We start from the raw sequence: 18792 nt of genomic DNA, 5'->3' as shown, positions 1-18792 counted from the left end.
CAGAAAATGCTATTATAACTTTTTGTGGCTCCAATTCCAAATTAAAGTTAGAAAATCTTCCTCTAGGACTGTTCAGTGTTGTTTGTGTGCCAGATGTTGTGCTCATTATATTTCTGTACGCTAACAATGAATGACAGCTTCCAAGACAAACAATGATGGAAAAACAGCATTTGCCATGGCACAAGTGAAATACAAGGAGTTAATGTGCCTGTTCATCAGTAAAACAGTAAGCAAATGTTTCCCTGTCTAGCCATTAATTCTGCAGCCCCAACCTGCTCTTGCGTGCTCCTGTGAATGCACTAGACGCAGCCAAACAGAAGCCAGGGCAGCAAAAATGACAACCCGTATCAAGCATAATATGAGCCAGATTTAAGGCTCTCTGAGCAGTGTTGTGTTACTTTAGAATTTAAACCTTGCTCCAGAGAAGGGGGAGAGGAAGGACAGATAATGTGCGTGGCATGATTTTATAAGCCATCTGTATGAACATAGTATTTTACAATATTATAGCAGTGCATTTTAAAAGAATTTTGTAATAGTGTTCCATAATTTTGGGTAATCAGCCTCATGTATATAATCTTATCACTGTATGTTTTACAAACAGTGTTGTAATTTATGGTTTACAGGAAAGCTTGTCATAACTTTTAATAGCTTCTCTAACTATAGGAGGTCCACAAGTCCACAATTGCTCTCCTAAGGTGGGAATAAACAAGGCTGGTTGGAGAACCCAATCTCTAATGTTCTTCTTTATTAAATACCACCAGCAAAGTCAGTAAAAGAGGTGGAAAAAGCACACATCTATAAAATAAACTAAGCAGAAAGATTGGTTGCCAATGAAGGCAACCACAGTTTTAAAGGCTTAAGCACAGTTAACAGTTTTACATTTTAAAGATAGCAAAGCTTTATCGTGAGTTCTATGCTTTAAATTGAATAATTTTATAATTTTTTTTTAAATTGTAATCATTATTAATTACCTTTCATCAGCTGTTTATATTTCAGCCGCTATTCAATCAATGGATTTCAGTTCGGCATCACAAGTAGGTATTACCACAGCTTTCTGTGTTCAACCAGGTAAACCACCTTGTCAACCCCTCCAACCAGCCATGACCTGCATGCTTTGCAAAGACTTAGTGATGTCACTGGATATGAAACCAAATATGTAATGAAAACAGAACAGTTTATTTTAGTAACTTCATTAGCATTGTAGAAATAGGAAATAAAGCTCAACCCATCAAGGCAAAATAATCGCAGACTAAACTTCAACTTTATGAAGTGCAAGGAACATCTGAGATCTAGTTGAAATTATGGACACTGACATCTGCAGAAAAGCATAGACTAAAACCAGGTTTATATGTAGTTGTGTATGCAAAGGACATCAAAGATATAAACATTTGATCACTGCATGAAGTTGGTATAAATTATTACAACAAAGAATTTCAAGTGAAGAAATCTGCTGTATTGTCAAAAAATAAGGTTTTGCTGTAACTATCAAAAATGAATGTTCAATGTGTGCAAACGATTGATTATTAATAATTTTAGCACTTAGGCAAATATATAAATTTAAGGGATATTTTTAAACTTTTTAAACATAAAGGAATGTCCCTGTTACAGGGACACAAATATGATATATTGTCCAGAGGTGGATCTTAAGACTGGACTAAAGTCTTCTGTAACTCAAATATGTGAGGCATGATGCTTTAACATCAACATCTCATTATAAAAACCTCATTCATACACATAATGGTGCAATTTAACAAATATATCAATGTGAGAACAGCTACTCAACATTTTTTCTCTCTATGGACATGAACCCGCTAGTACTTTAGGTCACCTGATTGCGAATAAGTATACATACAAATGTCCCACACCATGGAATAAACTTACAAGTATGAAGACCACATTCAGCTAATAAAAATGTCATGGTGGTGCTGGTGTGTGGAGCCACAGGCCCAGTGGTATGCAACAAAATCTCACTATAACTCAAGCAAGCACACATCTTCCACAAATAACAAACTTGTGACTATAAAGGCCTTTTCTAGGTAATAAACAAAAGTGCTTCTCTCTAAGGTCACTGGTCCTAGCTGTACTCTACAGCACTTCTTTATGAATAGCTCCAACTATACAAATAATTCTCCATCAATATAAAACAAAATGCACATCAGTTACATTAAAACTTTATGGGATAAAAAAGGGACATCTTCTAGCACAAAGAACACACTCCACACATCCCAAGTTGTTAAGACCACAAATAATGACTACCAAGATAAAGCCACAGAGCTTTCGTTAATCACAACTTTCCCTTTATAATTTTTTCTTAAATGCTAATAGGTGAAAAAGGACAAATGGATTTAGTTAAGAAAAGGGACAGTGCCTCCAAATTAGGGACAGTGCCTCCAAATTAGGGACAGATAGCTATATGAAGGCCTCTTTAACCTAACATATCTATTAGGGTCTGCATCAGTGGACTTTTGTTTGCTTTAAGTTCTATGGGGATTCAAAACCCAAACCTGCGTAAATTAGACTTGTATTCAGAATTTAAGACACGCAAAGACTTTATTCAGCTTATGTTTTGGTATAGATGTTTATTGTTTACCTTGATACTAAAGCTTTGAAACTATATCCCTCAAGATGCACCCACTATTAAAAAAAAAATTGATCTTAACCGGCCCCAACATCATACTTTTCGATTGTCTCGGAACATGGCGTAATGTAGACAATTCCACCTTCCAAACCCTGTGCATGTTTTTCAGACCCTATGTTCTAATGCAGTGTTACTCAACCAGAGTTTCGTGGATCCCTAGAATTCTAGGGGTTCATTAGGCAATAAACAAATTGTGCCTCTCAGGTCAGTTCAAGTTAAACCAATGACCTTTTTGGCTATATGTAAGAATGGCATTCTTCTCACTAGCCAGCAGTGTAAGAGGCATTCATCCCACCGAGCAGCAAGCTAATACATTGTGAGCTTTGAATATTGTTGTATTGTCAGGTGTTCCCCAAGATCTGAAAGGTATGTCAATGGCTCCCCATGTTAAAAAAGTTCATAAAGGCTGCTCTACATGACATACTGGGATCTTGGCAGCTTCTCATGTTTCATTCCCAGTGCATGTTAAGGTAGACAAGCTGTACGTCATTGTTGTGGGGTGGACCCACAATAAAAACATTGGCGATTTTGGCATTTAGGAGTCGATCAACAGAATAAAAGAAATATTTTCTTAAATGTTGCATTGGTAAAAATTATCCAAAGTACATACTATCAGTATAGGTTCAATTTGGGACAGATAAATGCAGATTAGAAGGAGGTCAACTACAGATGGACCACATCTCAGAAGCATATCAAACTGATGCCGTCAGGCCCTTATAATGATACCTATCCTTTTGGTCATGGGCCAAGCATTATTTACATCCTGTTTTATGGCAATATTTGGGAAACTGCAAAATCTACCCTGGGGCATTCACATTTCAGCAGCTTTTGTGGATCGGCTTAGCTTTCCTCAAAATGTTTTCAGGTAGAAAAGGGTTTGGGCCTTGCAGGCGGCATTGTCTCAGTAGCATATATTTTCTCTAAAACTTCAGTTGGGTTTTAAACAAAGATATTTTCTTGTGGCTGATGTTTGGATATAATGCTATAATGATGTGTTTATACTCCTACCTGTTCTTTTTCAAAGCAGTTTCTATGCTGGATTCATACTTTGTCTAAGACTGATGTAATGCGTTTTAATGGCTAACAGAGCATCAGCAGAGAACGAGCAAATAAATAAAAAGTATATATTTGCTTACACCTGCTGTTTCCTTGTTCTAATTGCCAGCTAGATTTTTCTGTGAACTCAGAACAGGCAGAGACTTTGTAAGAAATGAAAATCAAATTGGTACAAGATGTCTATTCGACTGCTCAACAAACAAGACTTTACTTTTCGGGAAAGCACTTATCAGCATAGACAGAAAAATATAGTTCTGTTGTTGTCTTTTACAGACTACTTGTATACTGGTGTAATACATTGTTTTGTTGTTTTCCTGGAATTCTCTTTGTTTGTTAGCTGCCTCTTGTCTCTAAAATATTCTGCTGCTTGCAGCTAAAGCTTCTGTCCTGCTAATCTGATTCAGTCTACTTGTTTAAAAAGAATGGAACTGTGGAAGCTGTACTAAAAAAAAGGGCAAGCAAAGGACAAATGACTAATAATGTTGGTGGGCTATGTTACATTTATTCTTAATGTCACCCCAAATGTACCTGTTCCACACACAACAACACCTAGCTACACACCATAGTGCACTACAATGTATTGTTTTTTTTAGAGCACGGCATACACAATTTTTCTTGGGGTGTTTGAAGCAGCAAAAATTGTCTGCCCTACACCCAACACCCATCATATGCCAGAACAAAGAACCAGAAACATACATTTTTAAAACCACATTGCAGAGCTTAATAGGAACAAGCTTTTCATATGCCTTGGTTAGCATTTGGTTAGCATTGTGTCTCTATGTTGAGATGGCTCTCTTGGAAGAGGCATAGGGTTTGGGGGACAGAGAAGCCCTCCTAATGACTGGTGATCAATTCAGCAAGAGAGGTGTATGATAAACAGATCTACAGGATGATGTATAACATGCAGGTCCTTATTACAGCTTTCAATCCAGCATACAGTTGATAGAGATATCACCAAATCTCATTCCCCATCAGTGTGCTCTCCACCACAGGAGTGAACAGCAGTCGTTCAAGAACACTTATCCATCAGTTGGCCATGGAGGATTAATACCAATCTTGGGGGACCACTGTACACATTTTTTCACTTGAGACAAGCACAACTGTTAGCAGAAAATCATCCGACATGTTTAAATAGCTTTAGACACAGTGCCCCTGATTCATCAAGCAGAATCGGATTATCGGTCTCGCATTCGTATTCGCGATCCGAAATCGTAAGCGATCGAGCTATTCAGCAACTGAAAAAGCTCGCGGCCGGAGCCGCGCATCTCTGGCAGCTTTACACTGGCGAGCTTGGCTTCCAGCGAGCGCAGATTTTATTGATGAATCAGGGGCAGTGCCTATGCACACTCACATGGTAGGAACACACTGCCATTTATTCAGAAGGAATTAAAGACTAAAGGGTACATTTTCAGGGTACTATTTAGGCAAAACAACCTTTTCATATGCTCCCTATCATATAGCAAAATTTTGAGTTTATAAGAGGCTGTTTTGGGCAAAGCTATAAAGAATGTGCCTATTATTATCAATTATTATTTTGCTCTCCAAAGATTTAAGAATATCTCCTTCTGAAAAAAGCCAATTGTTCACTTTAATTTTCTGAACTGAAGAAGTTGCTTAGATAAGCTGTGATTGTCTTCAACATGCATAACAAGCTCAACTGAATAGCAGTACGAAATATCAAGCCAAACTCCTCATTTTTTATTTTTCTGGTTCTCAATAAAAGAAAAAGTAGCTGCAAAATGTATACATTTTAAAAGATCCAGACGCCATGGGTAACTCACCACTTCTCAAACACATTTGACTCATTAATAAATATTTGATGATTAATTACGGAACTTTTTTAGACCCAACCCAATACCCAACCTCAGGGTCCCCTCTTTACCCTCGTTCACTGCCCTCCAACAGAATGAAGAGAATGACCGTTGGGTGACATTAATAGTTATTATAACAGATATATCAATTAAGACGAATCTCTGTATGAAGATAAGTCAAGCAAAGTAGTACTGAATATGTAAGATAATACACTTATCAGTTCTCTGGGTCTGTGCAGACACTTATCCTTTCATCTTTTTTTCTGTTATCAACAACACCATCAGTTTAATATTTGAAAGAATGTCATAATGCAGAAAACCCTAAATGATATGAGCTCTTTTCACTGCATGTAGTGAAATAGACAGACAAATATAAAAACATGTATATATGAAAAGCAAGCACCCCAGCTGAATTATTTCGAGCAATTTAAGTGAATCCATGCCTAAATAATTGAAAATAAAAGTACTATAGTACTGAATTTTCATGACTTTGATCTAATAAATGCAATTTGTTATTCCTTTCACATTCATATGTCAAACACATTTTACTCTAAGCTATGGTCCTAAGAGAATTAAGTATAGTAGATGACTTTTAGATTTTACTGTCTATGTGTATTATAGACATTGGCCTAGTTTATGGGGTTTCTACTTTCAACAAAAATGTAGAATAACACATTCAATATGGTTCTAAAATGGATATACACTTTCTTAATAAAAGTCAATCACTGAAACATTTTTTTCCACCCAAATTGTGAATGTCCTTGGCAGAATTTTGACTTGTATATCCTTGTTTGATTTATCCCTTGTCTAGTAACAAATCTTCCTCAAGGGTGTCAATAGAGTAAAACCTTGACCTTGAAACCTTGAATGCCATTTGTTCTGACTACAACAGGAACTTTATTTATAAAGTCATCTTTATGCCTACTTGTTTAAAAGTCAGCAGATTTCCTGAGCAAAGAACATCCGACTCATGACAGAGATAAACTATCAAAAATCAAAAGATAGTAGTTAAAAAATGTAAAAAAAAAGAGATCTTGTCTACTTCATATAAATTACTTTAGATTACAGGAACAGAAAAATTGATCTGTATAGCTGGAATGTTCCAGCAGTTTTTATGTTGGTCAACTCTTTCTTCTGTTTTCCCATCTCAAATTAATTGAATTGTACATACAAAGTAAATGTAGAAAGGGCCTATAAATGGGTCGTATTCAATCAAGCAATCCATTAGATCTTTTTATCAAATCAAATATAAATTGATTCCTAATTTGATTGACATGGAGTATAGCTTCGAAAGACCCTTGAATGGACAGGTCTGAAAATTTCCATCCATCATACAAGAACTTCAGCTGGTTTCAGTTTAATAGAATGTTGGAGCATGTGCACGTATGCTTTTCCTGCACTTCTCTTCTGTTGGATCACGCATTAACTGTGGTGTCCGCTGGTATGATAAATTATATCAATGATTGGTATTTACATCAAACTAGTTGATTAAACAGCTGTCTCTGATGGGAAGTAATAAAAAATTTATTATAAATCTATAATAAATATTCATTTATCCCAACACACCTCTATTTTAAAATGTTCCAAAAACCACCATAGACCGACACAATACTACTTTTAATATGTCGACCGACACGACTAAGGTTTCGATGAAGTAACATAAGTTTTCTTTAAGATTTCAGGTTTTGGGTTTCTTGTGCTAATATGCTAGTTCTGGTTTAATTATAGCTTTAAGAAACATTGCAGTGGTGGTTTTTTTTAACAGTATTACAGTTTTACCATCGATTATACCAGAAAAGTTTTGACTATGACTATGTGTGTTTTCTATTTAACTTTGTACTATCTTACTTTTTTGTTGTATTCCACTATTTTTGCACATCAAAGACAAGTTATAAAATTAAGAGATTACATATGCTTGTACCTTTAAATCATAACTAAATAATTTTTAACATTTGAAAAAAGGATACAGGCAAAGGTCTATGAGGTCACAGCTGTGGGCTTCAGGGAAGTCAACATCTCAAATGAAAAGTCTAATCAATGTTTAAATAGAAATATGACCTAAATTCCATGTAGGTGAAGTCAGTCTATTAAAATACAGGTGCCATATTTTCTATAATCTCTAAGGGCTTTAAGGATTTACAACAAAAAGCCCCACCCACATTAAGTTAAAAACAGATGTTTGCCATCCTTACATCCTCCTTTTAATTCAACATAAAAAAAAAATTATTCAACAGATTAAGGTTATTAGATGGCTAATTATGGGCAAGGGTTAAAACCTTGTTTGGCTTACCAAATTCAACATCTTGAAAGGAAAATGAAAACATAAGCATAAACAGGTTTAAATTTGTTTTATTAGTTAAATTGTTTTTGTGAGTTATTGTTTGTATTGTATTGTATATATGTTTTGTATTTGTAGATGTGTTCTTCCTGGGGAAGCAATTGCGAAACCCATTGAGTAACAGAGGTCCTAACGTGTATATGTGAACCTGTTTTATCCTTTTATTGTAAATTAAATATTATTATGCTTTTAACATATACTGTGATAGTTCAGGTCTTTGTCAATACCTTAAAGTATCTAAGTAAGAAGTTAGAATTACCGAAATTCAAGTTTATAATGTTGTTTTAAGAACTCCTTGCTCCTTCATTTACTCTTTTGCACATCTACTATAAAAAATATTATTGTAATAAACCTAGAAAGAGTTTAAAATCAGCAATATATATGCTATACCTATTTTCTACATAAACTAAGATTTTTCCATTTTCTCTTTCTTTATTCCTGTTCTTGTTTTTTTTTTTACTTTTACAGTCTTTCTGATGACAATTATCCCAAGTGCAAACAAATTTTGTATATAGATTCCTGATGCTGACCATATGATATATGACTCTGAAAAATGACTGACATCTGACAATTGACTCTGCCAGGTTAATCCAAGATCTGAAGAGGGACTCTGATACCTGGTCAGTAAGTTTATTACCTGACTGACACATGACAATGGACTAATCTAATTGTGACCTAATCAAATAATAAGGATCAACTGTGGTTTGCTGTATACCTGAAGTTTGAATGAAGATGATAGTTGATAGAGCATGGAATAAATTTCCTAAAATGAACAACATATGAATGTCTATGTGTTGTGACAGGCTTCAGGGAACTGTGCATTATATAGATTATTATAAAACTGTGTGTTAGACAGTTGGAGCTAGTGGTTTCTCAAAAGCTCAAGCTTTTGTTTATGAAAATGACTTTGTGTTGTGTTGCAATATTAGCCAGAGTGGGATCATTCTCAGGTGCAATTATCATTAGGGCTTATATACAAATAAACGTCTGTTTACCCGACTACAATTCCAGAGATAAAGTTTCCATGCCCCTTGCACTCTTGCAAGAAAAATGATCAAATAGACATCAGAATTTCAGTGTTTGAAACTATGTTTTGGTTCTCAGCATTCTGAATGTTCCTAATTGAAGAAAATAGAAAATTGAGTCGGACTTAATATTAGCATTCTCTGCCAAAGTTTGACAAAATATTTTCATTGTAACCGAACAGTCCAAAAATCCAATTATAAATTATGTAGCAGATGGTACAAGAAACTGGAATTAGAAAACATTTTCTGAAGAACAATTATTTATGCACAGTTTTCCAAGACTGGTGAATGTATGTAGACTCAATGAACTAATAACCGGCATTGTCTCTTCTCCACATCAAGTTTCATATCAGTGATGTTATCAATAAACAAAAAAAGAAATCCCCCTTAGGTGAACTGAATACTTTGAAGAGATTACAAAACAAACACTCACATTCGGACTTTTCTGTGATCTAAAATATTGTATGTTTCTTATCTTAAAATTTCCATCACATGGTTGTTATTTATTGGGTTTTTTGATGCTGCTGTGGTCCAGAAAACCCTACTTCTGCACAATGTTTCTTTTATTTCTGAAATTGATTAACTAATTCTTACCCTTTTTTTTTGATGTAATATTGGTATTTAAAACTAGCACAATTGGTCTTTACCAGTTGATTCTACAATTAGTTTCTCTTTTGCTTCCTTTAGTTTCTTCTGGTGTGCCAACTGTTCAACTGCTGTGTTGTTCAACTCTGAAGGTGCCTAGCTTAAAGTTTAGCAGAGATTCCTTGCTCTTTTTTGGATTGACCTTTGTTGCTAGCCATACTTGCTGCTTGCTCTGACTGATTCCTGCCTACTTTCTTTAACTTCTTTCTCTGGTTTTCAAGCTCATTTCTGCTAATCTCCAACTTGATTTTGGACTGTACTGTTTATGTTTATATTACATCTTTTTTTACCTGTTTACACCCAGCTGGCTTGGACTCTTGTAAGTTTACCAATCAAATAGAATCAATAATCTGCTACGTAAGTTCTTGGAGGCCCCTGTGCACCATTGTATGGACATCAAGTGTCCTTAATGTCCATACAATGGTGCACAGGTGCCTCCAAGAAGATGGCTGTTAAAAGTAAAAATGAGAGCAGAAATGCCCACAGACCCTGAATTTGTGCCTCCATCTTACTGTTAAGGTCATGGTGTAAATGTTTTAGAGATAACATTTTGACACTTTTGTTTAGCATTACACACATCACACCTAAAAAAATAAATTAATAACCCTTAAAAATGTAAAGCAGAACTTCGGCTAAGCAGCTAAATATGAAATATGTATGGGGAACTTGTCTTACACGAGTAATCATGCCACTAGCGACGTATTATTAGAAACAGGTTTACTATGCAGAACTGTGTAGGAAAGAGGAATATTTATTTGTTTTTTTAATGCATCAATCCATCACTGACTGAATGAACAAATTGTTGTTCTGTCACCAGTGAATGACATTCTACAGCATTTCTGTTTGTGAGGGTGCCATATCCCACCCATCCAATCATTAGGGATTGATTAAGGGTTGGTTCACATTAACATTTTTTATCAAGCAATACTTGTGAAAACCTCCTATTACCTCTCCCAGGTGCAGATTAGCCAGAGAGAGAATTGCACTCTTAAAACCAACATATCCCCTAAATCCTAATGTAAACCTAACCCCTAAGCTTAACCCTTAACCTAACCCCTAGAGCCCTACCCTAACCTTCAGTTAACCCCTAACACAGCAATAACTAGTATAATCACAAAGCAATCATCGCATTACTAGCAGTAAAACCAGTATTATGACAAAGCAGGCCTTTTCACCAAGAGCCACATTTTTAGATCTAAAAAACCTGTGCTAAAAATATAATGATCTGAGAAAAAAATGCGCATAATGTGTTTTTATATTTAGTTTAGATATAAAAGGAAGTAGTAAAGTAATAAAACCCAGTAAAAAGGTTGCTCATAATTAGGATGGCCACTTATGATATTTACACCAAGACCCACTTCCCACTCATCTATCTCTCTTCTTTCAAATCCTACATAAAGTAACAAACAGGTCTTTGTAAAAAAAAAAAAGAAAACAAAAAGAAAGGCAAAAAAAGTCTATTCACAAAGTAAAACCAGCAAATGTGTAGTTTGGTTTTCTGTCTCGTACTACAAATAGAAGGCTTTGCAGTTATATTACTATTAGCTGGTTCCGGTTATGGTACTTTTAAAGGCCTGCTAATACCTGTTATGAACACAAACTAGGGGGTTCAAAATTAAATTAAAAATGAATTATTTTTACTTTTTTAAATTGACAAAGTATCAGTTAAAAAAAAAATGAAATACAATGTATTTAAAAATTAAGATACTAATATCTTGATACTGTATTTTATCACTGCATATATTAAATTAATACAATTGTCACAGTGTATATAAATGTTTTGGTCCTTTAAATATTATTATATTAGAACTTTATTTGACTGGTCATGTCAAGTCTAAAAAATGTGTCTAATTTATTATTTAAACATAATGTCCATGACATTGCCTGTGTGAAGAAGACACTTCCTATTGGTTGTTCAGTGGCTGGTTCTTCTCTGGACGTTAGCACAAAGGGACTCTAGGGAAGTGGCTGGCGCAGGGACATTTGCAGGTCGGTATTAGCAATCTTCTGCACCCAGAAGCCATGATGGTAAGGGAATTGGACTGTAAATTTAGGTGAATGTATCTTATAAGAAGAAAACCTGCAGGATGGATTGTAGGGGATTGGGTAATATTTGCCCGAAGATGGGTTTTCATTTTTTTTTTCTCGCCTTGGCTATTTTAGCCTAACTTTGAAAAAACACCCCAGATGGAAACATGACCAGTACATTTCCCTCGTGCCTCAATTAAAGTTTTAAGCATGTAATTTTCTCGCCAATTATACAAGTGCTGGTTTCTACTATCTAATGTAATGGTTGGATTTTTTTAATTAGCTTTGCTAAAGCGAAACTGTAATTGCTGCAGTCTGTACTCAAACAGATGGCACTATGGTGCAAGCAAAACTAATACAATATAAAAGTTGGAAATGTGTTGAAATAAGTGCATTTAGTTCTATTGAAAGGTAAATGTTTTTTCTCTTGTTTGTTTGAGCAGGCAGGGAGTATTAACTGAGATTATATACTTATATTAATAAAAGCACATATTGTATATGGGTAGTAGGCAGCAATAGTCATTGAGCAAATCCCTGTACCAGTAGATTTTTAGTGACAGGTTTCCTAACAGTATCTGAAAAAAAAGATGTTTTAGGATGTTTCAAGCAGATGTCACCTGCTTGATAGGGATATTATTAGTGAAAAGCCTGAGACAAAATGGAAAACCCCAGATAATCTATGAAAATATCAACATAGCCCGTCCCCTATGATTTTGACAATTAACTGCAACAATCCTTTTAACCTAATATTTTGACACGTAAGAGAATGTTTCAAAATAGGTTATATTTTATTAAAGGTTAGTTCATTGTAGGATGGTTTTCAGAATCCACGGAAGCAGCCATTTTCCAATACCAGGCTTATTACCTTCTACTCGTAAAAGCAGAACTAAATCTAAAAAATAAAAAAATTGTGAGCAGTTTAGTGTACATAGCAGAGACGATTGCAAACAGACAGGTAAGTTTTATTGCCTGTCACTTCTACAATATAAAAAAATCCTGCCTACCTGCAAAGTTTTTTTTTCAAAGTTTAGCTTTAGTTTTAAAAGATTATAAAACATTATTTGTTAACTTGCATACATAAACATACAGTAGTAGCATTTCACTTCATTCGATCATCACATACACATAAAAGGCTGGCTATTCCTTTTAAAAAATGGAAAAAATGTGTGTGTGTAAATGTGTTTTTTTTTAATACATTTACTTTTTACTTTTTTGGGAAAGTCCCCTCCAGTCTGTACCAACATGGTGGTAAATACTGAGATAGAAATCAGCGGCCTCTTGTGATACCTTTATCACATATCACGTGAGGTGTGAGCTGCTCCTTTTGGGCATACACAATGAGATCGTCACTTTTACATTTGGAGTAATACATGTCACCCAATCTGGCCCCTGAAGAATGTGAGTTCAACAAAACGGCGAAGAGGGAAGTCAAAACAGCACAGGACTCCCTGGGCTCGATTTGTTGGTGGATTGAAGGCTTTTTACAGATATGGTAAATTAACTTTTCTTTTGTGAAAGTTTTACTTTAAACTAATTATTTAAAAGTTAGCTTAGGAAGTTTAATGTTTAGGTATTTATCTATTTTGATTTTAGAATGGTTAAAACCTCTGTGTCTCAACAGGGAGCAATTGAAACTCCCCTCACTTTCTGATTTTAGATTATCTCTAATATTTCTCCAAAACTAGCTGAGTTGCCAGGCAAGACTGCAAAATAATAGAAATAATTAAGACTATTCCTATTCTTGGGTTACACCAGTTGAGGCTGGTCCCCCTTAATAAGCACATTGATTACATCCAATTAAATGTATGCAGGTTACATAGTGCAAGTTGGTGCAGTTGGGTTCTGCCAAGCATTTACCGCTATCATCGTTATTATGCAAATCACACCTAATTAATAATAAATAATTCATATAAATGCATGCAAGCACTTGCTTGCTGTTCTGAATAAATTACTTACACAGTAAAAGTCTTTGCTAATTTTGTAACTTGAAAGGACATATTGATTAAAAGTAAGTATACGTGTTAATAAATAAATATATATATATATATATATATAATGTATAATATATATATAATTATTATAATGATATAAATATCATAATGATCACATTTTGTTTAATGCTTGTTATATGATGAGTTAAAAATGGCAGCATGAATAGTTGACTAAGCAATTTTGCAAAATTCACAAGACATTTGTTGTAGAAATTAGATTTTATAGTATATGTAGTATAATACTATACCTGTGAGATCTGTTCCCTATTGTTTGTCATTATGTAACACAGTAGATCTTCCCACCCTCAGCGGCTGACTGGAAAGTAAGAGAAGTGCAACAGACTGATAAGCTCATCACACTGCTTGTTTCCTCCTTTCAATGTGTTCCTAGGAGTTCTTTCACACCCACAGCATGAAAACATGCAGCTGCCAGTTCCCACAGCAAACTGGGAGTGCTAAACTATACCATTGGTAACCAGGTTTGCACAGGACCATGGCATTGGTGCAAAATGGTTAAACTAGCAATTTGTTGCTATGGGAACTGTACCACAATCTTCTGCAGCTGCATTGCAAAAAATGGTACTCATTCTTTCCTATTCACTTCAATAGGAGAGGTTGGGATCGTGGCTGAGCCCACAGAAGAACACTGAGGTTCGTCAGTGGTCTGAAATGGCCCAAAGTCAGAATATGTTGCATTTAGTAAAATATTTATTATTTTAAATGAGTAAATACCACAGTGAAAAGCCAAGGATGAAAAGTTTTTTTGAACTTACAGTACATCAACCCACTTGTACTCTAAAGCTGCATACACACTTCCAATAATTATGGTTGGAAACTAATGACGAACTACGGATCGGTGGAAAATCGTTCACAAAAAAGGTCACCAATGACGCAGACGAAGGAGGCCTGACGTTGAAAATGAACGACGGCCACGGCAGATTTGATTGGCCAACGGTTGTTCACTATCTATCATGTGTACAGTCGTTCAGTGATCGTGCATTTTCTCCTTTACATGTCACTCCCTGCATCAAGCAAACGATTGTATCTAGCGTGTGTACAATATTGGTGGATTGTATTTGAACGATAGTATCGTTACAGCATGTACAGAATTTTGCACAATACGATCGCTCAAGCATAATCTTACATATTTGTTGAACGGTCGTAATCGTTCATTTTCTAATGATAATTATTGGAAGTGTGTACCTAGCTGAGCAGTGTTTGTAGCAAATGCCAGTCAATTTCTGATCAGAGATATGTAATTTGTGTATTAACACTTAGCCTCTCCAATGTGTATACCAGGAAAATGAATAATCCACTGACTCCTGATCAGTCTATTTTTTTATACTATGTTGAAAATAGAGGACATGGCATCAGAGACCCTACCTGTTCTCTAACTTGAATTATAGAAGTCCAAGAAATATCTGAACCTCTAGTAAACATTTGTTTGGGTCACTCACTTAATGTAAAAGAGAGTCTGTGCAATCAAGAAACTATTATTTTCAGAAGAAGAAAGACAAACAGAAAAGGCTGGGGTTTTGAGTGGCTAAACTTCAAAATATAATTAGTATGAATGCCTATATTCCATATATTACCCCCTGGGGTAGGCAAACAATATACTGATGAAGCAATAAAAGTTAAGTACCTTCCTCTCTCTCTTATTCTTCAGCAATTGCAATATCCTAGAGTCCTTGTTTTCTCAAAATGGCAAGGACAGTTCAGGCCAATGTGGCATATCTGTATTCTACTGTTTTACATACTAACTTGTAAAAATAAGGTTGTACTTCACCAGAGTTGTCAAGCTATCCAGAAAACCCAGGACCCACCCAATATGTCAGGGTGATCTTTCTGGAGTTTGACTAAATCTTCTGCATGTTCAGGTGTTAAATGGTGCAAAGCAAACAGTGCCCATGCACCAGGGTTTCCAACAGTTTTTTAACTACAGTCTAGAAAAGCCATTCTCAACCACAGTTCAGTGGAATCCTAGGGTGCCTACAGACGTTGGTTGGGGGTCCTTGAACTATGGCTGATTGATCTCCCATTTGATGATGCCTGCATAACTCTGTGGTCAACATCACAACTCTGTGGTAGAGACTGCTCCATGATGTTACGAGGTGTCTGTAAAGATGTTATTCTAGCAACCACTTTAGGGGGGTAATTCTTTTCACCAGACATATTTTAGAAGGCATTATTTCCCACTGACCTTCAAAAAATTGATTTTTGTATTGATTTCCCAAGACCTAATAATTATTTAAAGAAGAAAAACAGGTTCAAAAACTCTGTGGTTTTTGTACTGTTCATTTGTAATAAAACATTGAAAAAGATACAAGGGTAATGAGAATACAGGGTTTGCTAGCTGTACAACTCTTTAGGTACAGTTGGTCAGCCTGTCAAGGGTAAAAAAGGGCAATCTAAGCAGATTCACCCTTAATAAATTATTGAGACAGTTTATGTGGCCTCATGGATTCCTTTTTACAGTGTAATATTGCATAGCGTATTCTCTCAGCACCATAAAAACACATTGCTGTAATGTATTAACTAGCACAATATATGATGGATGTAACAAGCTTAAATAGATTTGTTTACACAGACCTCACAGTCTCAGTGTTTCTGTTGCAGTGTCATCGAGGTGTCCTGGCTTATGTCCAAAGCCAAGCTGTTTTTCTTTTTTTTTAAATTTTTTTAAATTCTGGCAAAATGAATCTTTGCTTCTATGTAATCACATCTTAGCAAAGACACTTGAAGCAGAAGACACTGGAAGAGTGCCATGGCTAATAACACACACAGCACTGTGTGCTAATAGATTGATAGAAGAGGCACAAGAGCATTCCATCATGCAGCATTGACTGTGCTCCAGTAATCAGGGTTGGAAAAGAATAAAAATGGCCAGTAACAGCCAAATCCCTACTGTCGTCAGTGAGGATTTTCTATACTGGATGTTTAAACTGCAGCTAAACATTGAATCCCTGTTGCCATCAGGTGGGATTACATGTGGAATCTAGTAGGCTTTGCTATCTTAACAACACATATATTTCCCTTCTGTTCCATTTGTGGCTGTCAAAGATCTTGCTATTTTTTCTTTAATCTCTTACAGATTTATATCACTATCCTGAGATGGTTTAGATGCTAAAAAGTACTACTATTTGTGGTGGTCAAAACAGGCCTAGTACAGCATGATAAAAGCATGCCACTGTGAAAACTAGTACAGCAATTGTATGTTGTCACTGATGGCGTTCCTGAAAATCATGGTGATTCCACAGCAAAAATGTTTTAAAGTTTTAGTGTTGCAACAGGGGCATATAAAAGGCTCCTCTCTGTTGTACTGTAATATTTATATCGGGAAATTTTGTCCGCAGCTGTACCTGGCACCCCATGTCATCTAGGTGATGTTATCTTGCCTACCAGACCTTTAGTAGTATCATTTTTATTCTAAAAAAGGGAAATGTTTGAGACTTTTAAGCAACCTAAACAATTCAATCCTCTTTCACATGCTAGCAGGATAATGCTCAAAACTCTGCAAACTAATAGAACAACAATTACCAGATGTACAGGAAAGTTTTAGAATAGGTGGAGGTATCAGAGATCAGATTGCCAACAATCACTGGGTAATGAAGAATGCAAGAGAGTCCCAGAAAAATGTCTACTTTTGTTTTAATAGTTACTCTAAAGCCTTTGACTGTGTTGATTATATCCCAACAGTGACAGGTTCTTGGAGAGTGGATCTTCTCATTTGCGTTTTAATAAATCTTTATGCAAACCAAAAAAGCAGCCAAGTATGAAATAACTGACTGGTTCATGAAGGAGTGCAACAAGATTGAGTCTTGTATATTGTTCCCGTGTTTATTTACCCCATCTTGTGTTCCTTGTAAAGTGGGTACTGAATGTTTTTGTATTAGACCAAAAAGTGTACAAGTCTAAAAGTTTGACTTAAAACATTAAGTAAATGCATTATACCTGGGAATTTCTGTTTCATAGTTCCAAAGGCTCCACATTGTATATTACCACTCTTTTTTTTCACCTCATATGTTTCAGTCAGAAAATTATTTTTAAGCTGGTAGATAAAAGGTAAATTTGTGACATTTAATATTGAGTCTTGTTTGTAATTAATTATATAACAGAGTATTTAAAGGGTTTATATACACACATAATTAAGAAGGATCCACACTTCAAATAAAACTGAGGGAGCGATGAGGATAGTTTTACTATTGAATACAAATTATGAAATCTATCTCAGCAGGTTCTCTGTAAGAACTATTTTAAATCGTTTCCAATATATAGATGTTAATATTTAGATATCCCCCCTCCCTTCTAATCTGTCTCCTGGTCTTTTATGAGCCACTTGTTTCTTACTTTACTTTATATACCTGTTTATGAAATGAGAAGGGAGAACATAGGATATGATTAGGAGGTGGACATTGTGCTGTGCAATGATAGTCTTTGCCTGTTTAGCAACTAACAACATACTGAAATACTAACAAGCCTATGACCTCTGGGGTATGCAGATAGTATAGCTGAAGCCTAGAGGTAATAGAAAATCCCAGGTCATGCACTTTGCACAACACCTGAAATAAAGTTTACAAGTGTACAAACATGCACTATTTTCAACCTCACTACCTGAACAAAGCAGTTTTCTTTGTTCAGGTAGTGAGGTTTAGATGCTGTTACTGCTTCCTTGTGTCACCTAACCGCTGCCTCCTACCATGTTTAAAGAAGCTATTATTTTTGTAGAACATTTTACAATATCAAAATTATGTACAAATACTATATATCTATTTGCAACATCTAGAGTAATCGCAAGTATATACATTGAGCAACGTTAAGAGTAGCACCACCCCTAAGGAAGCCCAAGATGGGCGAAACGCGTTTGGCAACAAGGCTGCATAAAAACCATTGCACCTCATGTATACTGTGCATATACTGCTTGGTTGAATGCTCATCTGTATGATGAAAAATAGGACTCTTTCACCAACTAGGTGATCTCTTCTAGCCAATTAGGTACAGCACCTCCAGGAGTGAGGTAGTACCATATATAAATTGTGAATACCAATTATATATTGACAAAGTTTTGTATTTGAAAAACGTGTGTTGAATATAATAAATACCCTGTTTACTGTAATTTGCTTCCTTTTATGATATTCCAGAAGGGAAAATATATTTAATACCTGCAATCCAAATGTCCACCTCTGCCTCGTATACATTCCTTCCTTAACATATATAGCAGCCTTTCTCCTTTTAACCACAGTGGAACCCCCTAAAATATTGT

Source organism: Pyxicephalus adspersus, chromosome 10 (assembly GCF_032062135.1).
Source record: "Pyxicephalus adspersus chromosome 10, UCB_Pads_2.0, whole genome shotgun sequence".
Lineage (NCBI taxonomy): Eukaryota > Metazoa > Chordata > Amphibia > Anura > Pyxicephalidae > Pyxicephalus > Pyxicephalus adspersus.
This window is presented reverse-complemented; position numbering follows the sequence as displayed.